The following is a 19,491-nucleotide window of genomic DNA, read 5'->3' on the forward strand; positions in this document are numbered from 1 at the left end:
TCACCTCTCTAACTGGCTCCCCATTGGCCCGAGGAAAAGTGGGCGTGAATGCTTTTTGATCCATGTATTTGCATATAGCGACCGCCCTCCAACGCCCTGGAGGCGGGGCCAAATCGCCCCTCGCTCACCGATTGGACGGAACAAAAGTGGGCGTGAGTCGTTTTTGATTCGTTTTTCTTCGGAAAGTCTGTGATGTCTCTGAATACGCTGCTCGGTGCGCGCCCTGCACGAGTCCAGTATCGGTGCCCACGAGTGGCGCGAGATGGTGTGGATGCGATGGTGGCGAGTTGTGACGGTAAAGGTCGTGGCTGTTGTTGTGAAGCGGCGTTGTGGTTGGTGGTTGTTGTTGTGAGGCGGCGTTGTGGTTGGTGGTTGTTGTTGTGAAGCGGCGTTGTGGTTGGTGGTTGTTGTTGTGAAGCGGCGTTGTGGTTGGTGGTTGTTGTTGTGAAGCGGCGTTGTGGTTGGTGGTTGTTGTTGTGATGGCTGTTGAGACGTGGTTGGTGGTGGTAGTAATGGCGGCTGGTCCAAAATAAAGATAGTAAAAGAAAAACGGCTATCCTGAAGAGTCGCAGCCCGACTGAATGACATTTATTCCCTCGAAACAACGGGTTTGGGCCTAACTACACATATACTTACAGAGATATCTCACCTAAGGGACCTGAATGGTGGTTTGCGAATTTCGTCAACCACAACACTACCCTCCCTTTTTACAGACTCGTCCCGAGTCGTCAAATTTTCGTGTGCCATCATGTGTAGTTTTCCCCTAGTACATTTTACCTACGGATCCCTGAGTGCGACATTCATGGTATTCGTGTCCCCAAAATAAATAACCTGAGGGCTGAGTAACTACCTAAACAAACTCACTCACACGGACGACTTAAATAAAATTGCCGGCGCTAGGACAGACATGCCGGGGGCGCACTCATATTTACAGTACATCTTAACCTTAACTTACAAATTTTACACTAAACCATGGCCCAGGATCACTGAACTCTGCAAAAAGAAAGCAGTTAGCAGAGAGCCAGGCTGCCCGCATGCAGTCTCTGGCTCAAACAATGCAGGTGACAGGGAACGTGGCCGGCTGCTCACACACAGTCCAAGGCCTTCCCTTTTGAACTGAACGCAGTGAACCACAACGGTGCATGGGCTGCACAAATGCAGTCTCCGTGCCAGCTCAAGTGGCACACGCAATGAACACAACGAATGGATGGATGAACGGTTTGAACTGAACGCAGTGAACCACAACGGTGCATGGGCTGCACAAACGCAGTCTCCGTGCCAGCTCAAGTGGCACATGCAATGAACACAACGAATGGATGGATGGATACAAACCCGGTGCACGGGCCGCCACTGCAGGCCTGTGTTGTAGCTGCCAACAGGGCAGTTCTTGCAGCTTGCAAACTGTTGCCTTCTGATCCTGGCGCACATGGCAATGAACAGGGGGGGGGGGGCAAAGCAAAAATTGAACGGGGCTGGTGAACAGGGGCAGTGGGCATGGCATGGCAAAGGAAGCAGGCAAACACAGCCCGCAGAAGAAGGCCGCTGCAGGCAAACACAGCCGGCAGATGAACTGGCCGGCACAGGCCTTGAAGAAAAACAGCCAGCAGATGAAGTGGCCGGCACAGGCCTTGAAGCAAAACAACAGCTGCGGATGAAGTGGGCCGGCCTTTGCCTTGCAGCAACGCAGCCAGCAGATGAAGCTGGCCAGTCTTTGCCGTTCAGTGGAGGTTGGTGGAGGGAGTGCGGTGGTGCTGGCCACTCGGAAGGTGGGCTCGGACCTACCCTACGGTCTCCCTCCCAACCTATCGCTTCTGCCTGTCACTGTACATACCCACTCCCTTAATTTGTCAAACCCCAATTTAGCCCCAACTTATTTTTTTATTTTTTATTTTATTTTTACTTCCCCTCTATAAATCGTCCCCTAACCCCCTTTACTGTCCTTGTTCGGCTAACCTATCCTGTCACCTAGCCTACTCCCAACCCCTACGTTCCCTTCCCGGAGGGGAGTAAGGGAGAGCTAACGTCCTGTGTCGAGGCCCAACACATGCCTCAGAATGGCCTCCCCAGAGTTCAGCGATCTAACCCAAAGTGGGTCCAGTGGCCCACAACGAGAGCGAGGGGATGGATGGTGCGGAGGGGTACACTTCCTAATCTACCCTATCCATTTAACCGTTAAACTACCCCGGGGCTTTCAACAAGCGCCTCTCGCTTAAACTATTGGTTCTATAAACCCAGATTCCCGTCGCCTGTGTTGGTGTCCTCACAATTTCGGGCCTCGCCCTCCAATTTTCTCTCCGTGCCTTCACACGGTCTCATGGCTGGGACACGTGGCTCCCTTTGGCAGGCACGACCCTCTGCCGATTCTCCGACGATGGCACCCCCGGGCACTACACTGCCTCCGAGCCTACCAGCTCCCTAAACACCGGGGAGTGCCCCCCATGGCACCTCCCCTGAAACGCACACGTGGCAGGCTGGCTTCCCGGGCCCCTTTCCGAGGGTCACCCGTGCCCACAACACTGCCCACGCGGCTAATGGCGCCCCGGGCCCCCGTACCAAGCAGACGCACCCGTGCCCACTACGCTATCCCGGCCCCCCATGGGCCCTTGGCCTACCACGGCCGACTAGCCTGGTGCCCGGGGTACCCACTCAGCGATACTCACCTTTCGCAGCCACGCTCCCAGCCCGTCAACAGGGCTCCTGCACCCCTCCAAACGGGTTTCGAGCCTACACTCCCACCAACAACAAAACGACCTCCATTTTGTAAATTTGACTAACCCCCTAACTCACTCTACACTGACCCCGGGGGTCCCTTGGGCGGGAGTCACTCCTCCCCCCAATCACTCATCGCACCATGCATTCCCCACTCGCTCCACTCACACAGACCCGCTGGCCTCACTCACTCAACAAGTGCTCACCTCACAACTCACCAACTCTTCAACACACACACCGCTGAACTCTGCCATCCTCCTAACTACATCCCCTAACTAACTCGTGCTCCCACGTCGTCCCTTACACTATAGCACGTTCCTTTTAACACTACGTAGCTAAACTACGTCCCCTCTACACATTCACAAGTCTGTCACTGTCTCCAAATAAATCATTTTATTTCCCAACCGAAAGCTCACTAAATCCCTCTACCTAATCCATTCCACGGACTCCATGAGGACTTACCCCTGCCCCATGAAGTCGGTCAAGCTAAGCTAACCCTTCCCCCTAACTGGTTTCCATCCTGTGCCCAGGTCAAGGGGGTCTTCCACCCCTTGCCCAGGAATGTTGTTCACCCGAAAGTGAGGCTTGCTTTTTTTTTTTTTTTTCCATGCGCTGCACCAGCGCGGCAACTCACAGCTCGCGCACTTTGCACCTGCCCGTGACGTCATGCAGCTGCACGTGTTCCTCGTCCCTCCTTGGACGGTACCATCCGGCAGGGATACCCCTCCTGCCGGATTCCAACCCCACGTGCAGCCATGACGTCACCGTGCGCATAAAAAAAAACACAAGCCCCACGTCTCGAGGGGTTCCCCACGCGAACACATGTGCTTTGCCCGTTGGAGCTTAACACACACGATCGCGTGGAGAACCCGTCCGGTCCAAATCCATAATCCTGCCTAAACTTTGTCCTTCCGCGGGATCGGCAAATCCACCGCGTGCGTTTCCGGACCGGGACTTCACTCTCGCAAGCGAGCACGTGGGGGCCTCGTGCGTTGCACAGCACGGACCTCGTGCTCACTGCTGGGTGAACCCGGCACGGTCCCCGAAACAACTACAGCCGCTACTCGGCTTTCTTTCTTCACATGTCGCCGTCGTCGCCATTCGACCCACACACACCTGCGTGTTACGACGCTCACACTCCATTCCATTACATTCACACCGGGAGACGCGGCTGCGTGCTCCCGCATGCCCACCGACATCTCCCTCACATACCGCTCTCTCACACACACGGTCTCCCTTGCATAAACCATACCACTCACACGTGGTGCTCCATTCACTCGCGGCCTTCCACTCACGCGTGCCTCACTCATACACCGTGCCTCACTCACACACGCGGGGGCACTCAACCGCGGTGTTGCATCCACACACCGTCCCTCACTCACACACGCGGGGGCACTCACCCGCGGTGCCTCATCCACACTGGCCGTTTCATCCACACACACGGCCTCTTCCACACACGGTGCCTCATCCACACACCGTGCCTCACTCACACACGCGGGGGCACTCACCCGCGGTGCCTCACTCACACACACGGCGACACTCACACACGGTGCCTCATCCACACACGGGGACGCACTCACACCTTGCACCACACACACAGGGACAACTACACTGGGGATTCGTGTCCCCACAAGGGTCTCCGGGGCCTCTATACCCCCCAAGCACTCCGTGCACCTGTCCACAGCACTCCTCCCCTCGACCTCGCAAAGCACGACCGAACTCACCTGGTCGTGACTCGCCTCAAGGGGGCATACTCCCTCCCCTCGTTCCTGGAGGAGGCCATCCAGCTGCTCGCACCGGGCCTCCACCCAGTCCGCGAGCTCACCCCCATTGTCCTCCACTACCTCCGTGTGTGTGTGTGCGTCACTTACCCCGTCTTCATCGTGCAGTCTTCCCTCTATCGTTCCCATCTCCCGTGTCTCTGCCAACTCAGTCACCTCTTCACCCTTTACCTCCCTTGTCTCAACTATTATTATTTCCTTTGTCGTCACCTCGTGTCTCGTCTCACACGTTTTGGTCTCCCCATTTAATTTTTCCCTTTCGGTCATCGTCACGACCCTCGCCCAACACGCCCCCCTAATTATTTTTTCACCCGCCTCCACCGCGGGCCCGACAGCCGTTGCACCCCCACCCAGCTCGTTCGTTCCTCCACGTGGAGTCGCCATTTTAAGCTCTCTGCTAACGGCCTTCATGCCCGCCTGCAGGCATCGGTCCATGTTCTGCGTCTCACCCCGCAGCTTTTTCGTTTCTTCCTTCATTTGCTTGCTCATGCTTTTTATTTCGTTTATAAATTCATTTGCGTTTGTATCCATCCTTTCGTTCATGCTTTTCATTTCGTTTTTCATTTCATTTGTGTATGCATCCATTTTCGTTTTCATTTTGTTCATTTGATTGTTCATTTCGTTTTTCATATCCGCATTTATCTTCGCTGTCATTTCCGCATTCATTTGTGCCAGCATGGTGAATAGCTGGGCCATGTCGGGTGCGCTTGGGTGAGCCGTTTTGGCAGGGGTTGGGGAAGGGTTTTGGTGGAGAGGGGGAGGGGAGGTGTCATACACCGCGGCCGCTGCCGCACCCATTTCGGGCTCTGGGTTCAGTTGGGCGAGTTCGTTTTCCTGCACAACCAACATTTCCTGCACGGGGATTTCATCCTGAGCCATGGATTCTACACATTCCACATCCATCTCTAATACCCCCGGCTCCCGCTCGCCTTGAGACGCCATCTTGCTTCTCTTAAAGGGTTAATTCAGCTCGCTCGTAATTTGGAGGGAATCGGGGGTCGCTCCTCTCACCCCTGGACCGATTCCCGTGAATTTAATTGGAGACAGGAGAGCCCGTTTTCCCGTTCTCCGATACCAGTGCCGCGAGGAGGGCGATGAGTTTATATCGCACGACCTGACACCAGTGTTGCGGATTCGCGCCCGCCGGCGTGCGGACGGCCACGTAACTCGAATCGCGGCACGTCGCCCACCGGACGGACAATCCAGTCGTGACCCTCTCGGACTAACGCCGGGAACTAGTCACGGGTGGACCTTTCGGTCTCACCACGATCGTGCCAATCGGCCCCCGCGTGGGATAGGGTTGCTCGCCAAATTCGACCTACCTAAGTACCCACACGGAGGGTAGACCGGGCGATCGCACCTCGCCGCAGGTCGACTTCGGACACGGGCCACTTTAAGCGACCCGTTCCGTACTATCGGGATAACCGAGCAGTGTTATTCGTCGGCCTCGACGGTTCGATTAATTATCGGGCGTTTTAGCCCACGACCAACCCTTTACGTGAAGCAACATGGAGATTCAATAGAGGAAAAGACGAAGCGAAGCGGGAAAACAGTTCAACATGAAGCACATTTATTTCGCGATGAACGGGAAGCACACATATACAATTACACCAAAAGCACATGTAAAAGAAGAAGACAATGCAATATTACACAAAAACCAAATGCAACAATGCAGATCTAACCGACTACCGGGCACACGGCAACACTTATACAATTTTACTTCACAGACGGCGCCGACAACACATATTCCCAAAGCAAAAGAAAAGAACCACCCTCAAGGATGATGCGGGCCTGGGGCAGAGACCGGGTCGGGCCTACCCGTCTGATGATGAGACGCGAAGTGGCGGTGGTGCCTCAACTCCCGCGGGCCTCACGGACAGTGTCTGGTAGGGGGTGGGAAAGGGGCCCCCTTTGTCGCACTATCTCAGCGCGGGGGGAAACAGGAGGGGGTTGCTGATGCTCGGGGGAAGGAGGATATCACCCTGTCTCGGGTCCCGCGGCGAGCGTCTCCTCCTCCACCTCGGTCGCGTTGCTGGCCTCTCTCTCTCTGCAGCTCCCGGCACCGACGCGAGCACCCCCTCGTCCGCCTTCGCCGCCGTCACCTCTCCACAGCTCCGTCTACTCGCCCTCTCCGTCTCCTCTCTTGGCTCGTCCCAACTCTTCACTCTTGACTTCTCCCACTTCTTTCCAGCTCCACCGACGACTCTCTTGAACTCCGCACAACTGCAACTGTACTCAACTTGACTGACGAATGCAGCCGTTTATATAAGCCCCGTGGCTTCGCTCTTTCACCCTTGACCCTTTTCCTCCGACCCTTCACCTCTCTAACTGGCTCCCCATTGGCCCGAGGAAAAGTGGGCGTGAATGCTTTTTGATCCATGTATTTGCATATAGCGACCGCCCTCCAACGCCCTGGAGGCGGGGCCAAATCGCCCCTCGCTCACTGATTGGACGGAACAAAAGTGGGCGTGAGTCGTTTTTGATCCGTTTTTCTTCGGAAAGTCTGTGATGTCTCTGAATACGCTGCTCGGTGCGCGCCCTGCACGAGTCCAGTATCGGTGCCCACGAGTGGCGCGAGATGGTGTGGATGCGATGGTGGCGAGTTGTGACGGTAAAGGTCGTGACTGTTGTTGTGAAGCGGCGTTGTGGTTGGTGGTTGTTGTGAGGCGGCGTTGTGGTTGGTGGTTGTTGTTGTGAAGCGGCGTTGTGGTTGGTGGTTGTTGTTGTGAAGCGGCGTTGCGGTTGGTGGTTGTTGTTGTGAAGCGGCGTTGTGGTTGGTGGTTGTTGTTGTGATGGCTGTTGAGACGTGGTTGGTGGTGGTAGTAATGGCGGCTGGTCCAAAATAAAGATAGTAAAAGAAAAACGGCTATCCTGAAGAGTTGCAGCCCGACTGAATGACATTTATTCCCTCGAAACAACGGGTTTGGGCCTAACTACACATATACTTACAGAGATATCTCACCTAAGGGACCTGAATGGTGGTTTGCGAATTTCGTCAACCACAACAATATATATATATATATATATATATATATATATATATATATATATATATATATATATATATATATATATGTGTAAATGTATATATGTATATAACGGCTTGAACTCAGGACCTTTTGGATCCCAAGCTGCTGCCCTAACCACTGCGCCAACACCAGGATACACACACACACACACACACACACACACACACACACACACACACACACACACACACACACACACACACACACACACACACACACACACACACACACACACACACACACACACACACACACACACACACACACACACACACACACACACACATACACATACACATACACATACACATACACATACACATACACATACACATACACATACACATACACATACACACACTCAACAGGCAAGGTGAGCGAAATGGCCTCTTCGTGTGTCTCTACTCCTGGAAAGCAACTGTCACAGATTTAATCTTTAACTAAAAAATGGTGCATGGTGTTTTTCGACAATGTTTGTCGCAATGGAACATACCTCTGTACATCTTGTTCAAGATGTGTGTTTCAGAGTACCAAAGGCTGTAGTTCTGTATAACTACAACTACTACTATTACTACTATTACTACATGTTTAACAACCAGTTTCATGTATTAGGGGGTTGGTCTGCTGAAGTAATGTTCAGCTGAATGAATTACACGACTTTTAAAAAAGCAATATGAACACGATATTGAAATGCTGATAGATCACCTCTCATGACAAATTGTTTGGTCGAATCAAAAAAGTGATATATTTATTCCCCAACTTACCCTCATACATAAAGTGTAAGTGTTCTTTAATCTTGTCTCGATATACGAGGGCAGGCAGAGCATCATGCAAGGAATCGGTTCATGTCATGTTAATGGGAGATATCCCAGCCATTGATAGATCATGTAAAATCATCCTATGATAGATCAACACTCATATATTATTGTCATGTCATATATCGCCATGTTGCCTTGCCTTTCGCCTCCAGGACTAATGCCTTAAACTGGGCCACAGTCCAGTCATGATATGCATCTTTCATGACACACAAAGTCCATGATAAAAAACATTAACAATAATTGATTGCATGCACATATAACATAGACATGCACCATTAAATCAACACCTCCACGATTGGTAGAAATCATATGTATACGGGTCGATTCCATATTTCTGATGGCTATCTTGACTCTACCCCATTGAATCTCCATCCTGTGCTAACATTCAGCCAAGAACAATCGATTTCCTTCCATAATTCCAGCTGGAGCTCTTTTGCCATCAGAAACATTTCGATTTCCACAAGGACTGCACTCAACCACCATACATTCAGGATAGCCCTCTCATGCAAACTTGGTATTAAAGTAAGTTTGTGCTTGTATACAAAAGGAAGATGCTTTTAAATCACTTTATGTATTTTTTACATCGGGACATTTTGCATCTCACAACCTACTCTATTTCCTTAGTTCCTTTTATTCCCAATTTCTCTTATTTTTTTTACATCATGATAACCAATTTGGAGCTGAACATTTTTGATCACAGATGGCTATATTATAACTCCCTCACCCCCCCTCCACCTCCCTCCCCAAAACACCTTACTCATCTTTGTTTGCTGCAATTATAACAAAACCTGTCATTATATTTTCCAGAAGTTTCTATTCTATAATTTCCTGAATTTGATTGATACATTTGCATTCTATATCAGCAGGGATTGATGTGATAACACCAGTTTAGTTATTAAAAAAAAGAAGCTTTCTTGTCACTTGAATAAAATAAGATTAATCTTCAAAATGACATCTGTTATTAAAATTCCAGAAGCTTCATGCAGAAAGATGAAAACGATCTCTGGCATCGATAACTTTGGCGAACTCGTCAATTTTAATTCGTGCAAAATCGTGGTTGCAGATTAAATTCATGTTCGAATCACATCCTTAAAATCAGTTTGACTTCCATCTGAGAGACTACTTCATTGTCTTTGAGAATAATATGCGCTAAAAGCCTCAAACGAGCAGGCAGCAACCACGTAGCAGACTCCGACGTAACATCAATGGCATGAGGATATAGAATGTCATCTCAAAAGTGCAGAATATTCTGCCAGTGAATTCATAACGCAGTTATTTTTTTACTTGTGATCCAACACATGCAACTTTGTCCCAGCAGAGTTGAAAATTCCAATTCTTTTCTCCAATGCTCATTTTTACAACAATGACAATCTTATCCACAGTGCAGAGCAGCTTGGAGAGAACTGCACATTTGGGTGAGTGTTATCAGACGTACAAGCAGTTACGTTGATAGTGCAAATGTAATTCCCTTAAGCATTGGCACATATATTACATTGTTTGTATAAGCATGAAAATAACGCACGCTCACAGGTGGTGGTTCCATTTCCATGCATTTTGTTAATACAGTGAGTTTTAACTACTCATGTTATGTTACCGGCAGGCCCAAAGTTTCTTGACAAATGGAAATAGATTGCATACACCGGCTCCGGGGAAATATTGGACTTCAGAAAGCCATCATTTATCTCGGTATGGCAGCAATGCCTTTTACGAAGATGAAATTAGTCAAAGCATTGGCACCGACAGACTGTATGCCTTCCCAAGGCACGTCCAGCACGCGTCTTGCCAACCATTGCTTTTCCATCAGTCAAAAAGAGCTTAAACTCCTCTTTGGAGCTGCAGTGCTTCAACTGAAGGACAGGACAGCAAGCTCATGCAGATTATTTGTTGCCAATCTGATTCAAAGTAAGAATGGCAACATAACAAAGCAGTAAAATGTGCTTAGTTTGTGTGAAATCTCACTTTTTGATTTTATATGGGTCTTTGGAATGAAATTAATTTAAAACAGGCCGATTTTAATATGATTTTATCATGCATCAATCGTTTCTCATTATCTCTGTCATCAAAGGTGGATGGAGGTTATGTTTTCATCCCTGTTTGTCTGTGAGTAGGATATCTCATAAGTTTATGGATGAATCGAGTATCTCGATGCAGATTTTCATGAAATTTGGTGGACAAGTTGGGTGTGTGACAAGGAAGAATTGCTGAGATTATGGTGAAAATCCAGAACCGGATATGGATACACGAATTTTTAAAGTGATTCTTCACAAGAGATAAGGCCAAAAACGATGCATAACATGATATTTCAAAGAGATGTGGACGGGTTATGACGAAACTTTTTCGATCAGTTGGATAGGTGACGAGAACTAGCTGATTAGATTTTGATTAAGGTCCAGATGCAGATATGACCTATCAATGGGATACAAAATGTAAACTGTTTATCCTGGCAGAGCGATGCGCTTTACCGAGTGCCATTTTATCTTTGATCAATTCAACCAAAAGCATTCTGGATATTTTTTGGAATAAAATTGAAATTATTCCAATGGCCGAATCAACCAAATTTCAAGTACATGCATAAATACAAGGAAATACAAGGAAATGTAACACAGGTGGAGGCCATTCAGCCCATCATGCCTGCGCGAACACCATACTAATTTATCTACACTAGATCCAAGGAACAAAATGGGAGAATATGTATATATATATATATATATATATATATATATATATATATATATATATATATATATATATATATATATATATATATATATATATATATATAATATTTTCTTGAAGTTTCTGTAGTTTTTGTATTTTTTTTTCTTCCCCTCAGAGGAGGGGGCATGGGCTTGGTTAAAAACATTCAGCATCAACCACACAATACCCCTTGACAAGACCCCCACCAACAGCACACCATACACATGCACACAATCACCCATCAACGCTGAAACTACCTAAAAGTCCTGTCAACATCCCAATACTCCTCGATCTCCAGAACTTCCAGGTACCGATCTAATTCTAATTTTAACTTATGTACTTTTTCTGCTGCCATTACCTTTCCAGGGAGGCCATGCATTAACTACTCTCTGAGTGAAAGTCCCCTGCCTGACGACCGTCTTAACTTTCCTCTTCTTTACTCTCAGGCTATGCCCCCTGGTCCTATCACTGTCAACTCTGCTGAATAATTCATCTGCACTTACTTTATCTTTACCCTTCATTATCTTAAACATCTCCATCATATCTCCTCGTAACCCCCTCCTTTCTAGTGAAAAAAGCCCTGTCTCCTTCAACTGCTCCTCATAGCTGAGTCGAGCTAGGCCTGGAATCAATTTCGTCGCCCTACGCTGAATCCTCTCTTTGGCATATATGTCTTTCCTGAATTGTGGTGACCAAAACTGCAAACAATATTCGAGACGTGGCCTCACTAAATTCCTGTACAATGTTAACACCACCTCTTTTGATTTCTAAATGATTCCCTTCCGAATACAACCTAAAACCCTCTTTGCTTAACCTATAGCTGCCTGGCACTGTGCTGCCTACTTTCCTCCCATATCTATTACTACCCCCAGATCCTTCTCCTGTGTGACACTCCAAAATTACCCCTTGCATCCTGTAATCTCTGTTTTCATTGTTCTTTCCCATTCCCAACACCTTAAACTTGCTCAGGTTAAATTATATTTGCCAATCTTTTGCCCAATCTATACAAGTATCAATACTTTCCTGAATCTGAACACCACCCCCTCTGCTATCCACCTTACCTCCAAGCTTTGTGTCATTTGCAGATTTGTAAAGCTTACTCTTCAGTCCATTATCCAAATCGTTGATTTAAATTATGAATAGTTATGGTCCAATAACTGATCCCTGAGGTACCCTGCTCCTTACATCCTCCCAGCAAGACATCCTCCCATTCACAGCCACTCTTTGCTTCCTTCCACTAAGCCAGTTTGCAATCCAGTTAGCTACCTGACTCGCAACTCCACAAGCCCTCACTTTGGCTAACAACCTCCGATGTGGTACGTCATCAAATGCCTTCTTAAAGTCTAGATATTCTATGTCCACTGCCTTTCCCTCATCCACCCAATCAGACACTGCTTCATGGAACTCTAAAATATTTGTTAAACAAGAACTACCTTTGGTAAACCCATGCAGACTACCTTTAATTAGTTTGTATTTATTTAAATGGTTCCTCATCCGGTCCTTAATTAATGTCTCCAACACCTTCCCCACAACTGAAGTTAAACTAACAGGTCTATAGTTTCCCAATTCTTCTCTGGATCCTTTATTAAATAATGGTGTTACATTTGCTACTCTCCAATCCTCTGGTACCTGTCCTGACTCCAGGGAACTTTTGAAAATATCTGTTAACATCTCGCCTACCTGCTCAGCCACCTCCATCAATACTCTCGGGTGCATATTATTTGGACCCACAGCTTAATCTTCTCTTAGATTACCTAGCTGTTCCTTTACTTTCTCCACTCCAACCTGGATCTTCTGTATAAGCCCTTCCTCACCTCCTTGATAGATATTCTCAGCTATTGGCAATTCTCCTGACTGTTCTTGTAATACAAATATTTTTTTATTTCTATTGTATAAATATAATTTTTTCCCCCTTTTTATCTTTCCTCAGTCGAATAGCCTCCATTCATGCATCTACTCTAACCTTCTCTTCTCTCTTGCTCTTCTAAAGTTGCTGTTTGGAATTATGAATATTAACCCATATTTTCTGAGCAAGATACAAGATACTGTTGAGCCAGTCTCGTGAGGAATGCCTTCCTCGCAGATGTCAGCATTTTCTTCCAAGCAGATGTCAGCCAGGGCTGGGATGTGTAATTTTTCTGTGGTATAAGCACACAATTGCCGTCATATGAAAGACACTCTCTGATTACCCTGCGCTAATGAAGCAAAAAGCGGGATGAAGCGATCAGTCGCGTCTGTGTGCCGTATGTACGTACGTATGTGCGTATGTACGTGTCTGCATTTTTAAAATTCATTTTTTCAGCAACCATTAGTCTGATTGACACAAAATTTTCCAAATAGGTGCGAATCCTCCTGTTAAACGTTTTAGTCATAATTATGACATCGTAAGTCACGTGGTACAGGCGTAATCTTGGAAAAACCGAAAAACTTTACGCCTCTATATCTCCGAAACCACTCGATGGGAAAAATTTGAAACATGGCTTATTATATCAATAGTCCCCATGCAGAATAAGATATGTTAATGATGTCATCAGTGCCTTCATTATGACGTCATAATTCGACAAGTGCAACACTTGATCCGGTCAGTATGAAAAAATAAATTCTCTGCAATTGTTGAAACCGCTAACCGATCAATGCAAAAATTTAACTCATTGATCAACTAACTACTCATGGGAAATATAGTTTGATAAAAGTGACATCATTGGTCATTGGTCTGGCACCAGATTGGATCAAAGAAAAAAGAACCTTAAAAAAAAAACAGAAGAGTTGGATTGCACCAAGTCCTTCTCAAGACTGCACAGGGTAAGTATTGTATGAATAGTGTGGAAGTAAAATAATTAATTCCATCTTGTGAAATATGAGTATGGACATTTTGGTTATAGAAAGCTCTATGGATGACATGACTATTGCAAAGTACTGGTGTTTCTGTATTGATCGTGCTGAGACAAATATTTTTCATATTGAGATGTGTTCTTGGTCCACAAATTATGTACTCATTTCTCTTTAATTTTCGCTTTTAAACAATATTGAAGTATAAAATCTGTTGTGAAGTATCGGCTAAAATCACGCTGCAAAGAAAGGTTTGCATACACTGAATTGAGTTAAACAATTTCAATTGTCTGCAAGATAATTATGCTTATGAGTCTCACAATGACAGTCAGAACTCATTACATTTGCAGAAATGGACTGACTGTTATTTCTTTGTTACAATGTCTGCCTGGCAGGCCACGAATGAGTGGAATAGAATCTCTGTTCAAATATACAGTGATGTTGTTAATTCCTTATCACTGTAACATATGTTTAAAAAACTGAGGATAATTATATTGATTAATGTATTGTTTGACTTTCTCAATGTTGAGAAAGTGCTCACCTGAATCCACGAGTAAATGCTCAACACCACCACTGTACCACTCAAAGTGAACATTTCAAACCATATGACTTTCAAACCGTCCATCCATTCTTTGGGACCATACTCGGTGCAGAGCATTGGTGCTGCCTAAGCGGTCTCCTTGGCTATTGGGCACAATCCTGGATAGGTCACCACTCAAAAACAGGATGCCAGCAAGCTGGCACTCATTTTGCTGACCTCAGAAGGATGACAGGCAGAGTCAACCTCACCTGATATTAATTCAATGGTAGAGTGGGATTTGAACTCAGGACCCGAGGATGCCAAGCCTACCACCTTAACCATTAAGCCAATACCACACATACTTTCAACCCGTATGGCATAATAATAACGAATGTATAATCCCCTTTCTGGCCCAAGCACGTCTGGGCCTGGTGAAGGATGTTGTAGTGACTCACTCATTTTCTCAGTAATTCATTAATTTTTCAAACACATGGTACTCTGGTAGCCAATTGGTTGCATCTTTCTGGAGAGCCAATCAATGCACGGGATGTTAAATATGCCGAGGACTCAGGGAGCTTGTCTTGACAACATGTTGGAAGCTTGCGCACCTTTTACATACAAGCCTTTCTCATCCCCAGTCATGAGTCACTCAATCCCCAGTCATGAGTCACTCAATACATTCATTATTCCACAGTGAGTTTTGGTTCGACTTTGTCAAGACTTTGGAGTGAAGTAGATTTCGTTTGCTTGGTTAAACAACCACAACTGCAACAAACGAGTATTCCTTTTCTGCTTACCATTTTTGATGCCATTCTCAAGCTGTAGTGGCTCAGCGGCATTATCTCTTTCTTTCTTCACCAACCGCTGGAGAGATGACAAAGGAGCAATCATCAGCTGGGCTTCATTTACAACACATCCTTGCATTGTTCATGTGAGTGAGATGTCTTTTGTTCTGGTTCAAGCATCATCATCTTAACCAGCACACAAAAAGGCAATAATCACCACAATCTGATTATAATTAGCCCATGCTTAGTTAAATGAAATGTGTATCCCTCTCTTATGTTTGCTGCTCTGATACTTTAAAATATACTTGATAATGGATTACTGCATACTGATGGTTGTTTTATAATGAATATATTATGTAGTGTGTTAGTTAACTGTGTAATAATATAATATTTTCTACACTCATCATGTGAATTTGTGCTTTAACGCACAAATAGGTTTCATGTTTAGCTTTTTTAATCACAAAAAAGTTCACTGGAAGATTTTATGTGATGAAACAAAGTGTCTTTAATAATCTACTGTCTGTTTTGAAACTACTGTTGATGTAATGAGTATGAAGTAAAATGAAAACCCCGAAGGCTGAGCCCAAATTGGGATGACAGAAGGTGGAAACCAATGCTGTGGTTTCTTTGTGAGATGAAGTCCCTCATGTGCTCATGTGATTCCCAGAGTGCCAGATTAAGGAAGCAACAAAGTCACACCACACAGCAACAAACTCACACCTGGCACAGCAATAGTGGGAAGAGGCCTTCCCTTTTCCCATTCTGATGTGAATAAAGGAGTCGTCCTTTAATTACAATCGAGTTACTGCTCTCATCTCATGTTGCTGACCCTGAGGGATGTCAAGATCATGTAAGGGGAGTGTAAGAAAGATGTGATTAATGAGGAATCTTCCAATGAATACAACCCACTACTTTGCTGCCACATGCCATGGCCTCTGGCCTAAGGAATGAGATACTGTCTCCAGAGCTAAATAACAGTCTTTCTCTGGAAATTATATATGAATGGTTCATGATTTGATATTTCTTCCTGAGCCTTACTTTGTTACATCTCTGTACTTAATTATTTGAGGTTTCATTTTTACATCATTACAGAACCTCCACAATATAGCTATGAGCATCACGGCACATTGAAAAATTGTTGCTCTTCCTTTGACTGTGCTTGGGACACCAGGAGAATGTGTAGACTATTAGCTATCAAGCAGTATGGTTTGGATTTTCTCCCTGATGAGTGCCAGAGTTGACTAAAAATTGCTTTTCTGATATAGTACTGGAAAAGTTGGGTTGGGGAGTGGTACACCACCCTTTTAAAAGCTGATTATCCTATCTGCCTTAGGTTGTGGACTTTTATAGCTCCCTTGGTATCTTTCAAAAACAGTAGGCAATTGTGTGCTGTAACTTGAACCATTTCCTGTTAATTAACACAAACTGCCGTATCTGTAAACACATGTTTGTGGTTGGTTATAATACAGGCATAATTGTCCGAATGACCTCTTCTTAGTACTCCTTGATTTATATTGGGCTCAGACGATTAATGGTCAGCCATTTCATTTTCATTTTACAAGCTTTAATATTAGTTCTCAACAGCAAAGGGAGCTATTCAAACAACTTTCACAGAATTTTTTTTGCAAAATGATTGATAGCCCAAATTTTTGCTGAGAATATTCATAAAACCATATAAAATGCCGAAGCTTGTTAATCATGAGTTCCAAGTTACATTTCATGAGATTTGCTGTTTTGTGCGAAAGAGGAAGCTGTTTTTGGCTTATAAGTACATCTCCTTGGGTCTGAGTTTATGTGTAGTTTAACAAAAAATTATAGAACATAATTTGAATATATATATATATATATATATATATATATATATATGTATATATATATATATATATATATATATATATATATATATATATATATATATATATATCTGGTATGTACATCAGAAATGTCACCAGCAGGGTTTAGGTCAAATTGGTCAACCTCCTGGGTGTGTCTGCTGCCATCGGACAAACGGAGGCCATGCTTTAGTATTTGCAAGCACGTGATTCTGGTATAGGGATTATTACCTCTGACAACGAAGGTGAAGGAGGTTATGTTTTCACTCCTCTGTCTGTTTGTTACTTGGGAAAAAAAAAAAAAAACATTTCGCCACGTACATTGGTCTGTAGTGTTTGTCTGTTTGTTTGTCTGTCTGTTTATTTGTTTGTAACATGATTTTGGCCACAGTTTTCATCAATCCTGAAATTTTATATGTATGTAGGTGACAGGCCAAGGACAGTAATGCTAAATTTTGGTAACGATCCAAATCCGGATTGGAATCTGAGAATCTTTTAAGTAATTCTTCACCATTGAGAGATTGGGGCTAAAAACGGTATTGCATGATATCTCAAAAAGTTGTAGATGGATTCGGATGAAACTTGGTGGACATGTTGGTTGTGTGACAAGGACCAAATAATTCGATTTTGGTGAAGATCCGAATCTGAAAAATTTTTCAGTGATAATCATTCATCATTGCTAGAGAAGGCTAAAAATGAAATATAGCATAATATATCAAAAGGTTATCGATGGATTCAAACTAAACTTGATGGACAGGTAGGGTGTGTGACAAGGACGAATCGATTAAATTATAATGAAAATCCTAATACGGATCCAGATACAATGCTTATTTAATTTTAAAATGATTCTTCCCATTGAGCGATTGTGCTAAAACGATATTGCATCAGGTCAGGTCAGGTATGGTAACATACGCCGCAACAGCGCATTGCTGAGACCACTTTCCACCGGTACTACAGCGGCCTCTGTCTGGCCATTCCCTAGGCAGATGCCTGGCCCATCACCATCTCCTTGAGGTGCCGATCAACCTGCTGCAGCCATGAGGCATATGGTCAGCCCATTGGCCACTTCCACTCACGAGGATCCCTCGCTGAGAGAATCTGGTAAGCCTGATCAGTGTCAGGAAAACGAGTCATATATCCATACAGCTGCAGCTGGTGCTCATAGACTAAGCAGGTAACAAATCTCATTTGAGTCTCTCAGGAACCACTCGTTGGACACAAAGTCCAAAGAGACCTGGTTCCAAAGGAATTAATTCTCCATCTCAGATCTCTGGACAGAGTCCAAGTCTCACATCCATAGAGCAAGACTGAAAGCATCAAGGACCTGAAGACTTGGACTTTTGTCTTCCTACACAGGTACCGACAGTGCCACATCCCATGAACCAGTGAATCCATGACTCCCCAGGCCCAACCCAGATGTTGAATGAGCTCTGGCTCGCAGATAGCAGAGACATGGCTATCACTTCCAAGGTAAGTGAATCTCTCCATGACCTCAACATCCTCACCACAAATAGGTACATACAAGATTGCAGCATCAAATATGTCTTTGAAAGCCTGAATCTTAGTTTTGACAGAAGAAACCCATAATCCCAGGAGCTCAGACTCCTCAATCAGCACCTTGAGGGCCCCCAAAAGGATATCCAGAGTCTCCGCAAAGATGACTGCATCATCAGTAAAATCAAGGTCAGAGATCTTGACATTTCCAAATGGTGTAGCGCAGCTTGATCTCGCTGACATCTTCCCCAGAATCCAGTCCATACAAGTTCTGAAAATTGTGGGGGCCAGTACACACACCTGATGAACTTCAGTACCAACTGGAAATAACTCTGAGATGGTATCACCACATCTCACAGCACTCTCAGTGTCAGAGTATTGCTCAGATATCACATTGATCAGATTTGGTGGCACCTCACGAAGACCACAAATCCTCCATGGGGCATCCCGATTCACTGAATTGAATTGATCAACATATGCTGCAAGCAGCCCCTGCCGAAACTCTCTTCTGCATTCAGTGAGGACCCAAAGAGCAAGAAGACAGTCAATCATTGACCTCTTTGGTGTAAAGCCTGACTTGCTCTGGGTGCTGGTGCTCAAGCAGATGATGGTGAACCCTGTCAAGAACTATCCGAAGAAAGACCTTTCCCAGCACTGAGAGCAGCACCAACCCTCAGTAGTTGTTGCATTCCTGGCGATCACCCTTACATTTCCAAGAAAGGATAACAAGGCACCTCTTCCAGTCATTTGGGATGATGCCTGTATTCTAGGCAGAGCACAGAAATGCATACGACATGAGTACAGCATTTCCAGCAGCCTCAAGAAGTTCGGCATGGATGCCACAAATCCCTGGAGCTTCACCCCATTTCATGCAGTTCACCACGGCTGTTTCCACAAACAAAGGTGGATCTCAGTTGATTGAAGGGTCAGCAATGGGGATCATAACAACCCTGAAAACTAACTCAACAGCTGGTGGATCAGCCTGGTACAGCCACTA

Source organism: Eptatretus burgeri, chromosome 13 (genome assembly GCF_056783735.1).
Source record: "Eptatretus burgeri isolate ZD-2024b chromosome 13, Ebu_testis_v1, whole genome shotgun sequence".
Lineage (NCBI taxonomy): Eukaryota > Metazoa > Chordata > Myxini > Myxiniformes > Myxinidae > Eptatretus > Eptatretus burgeri.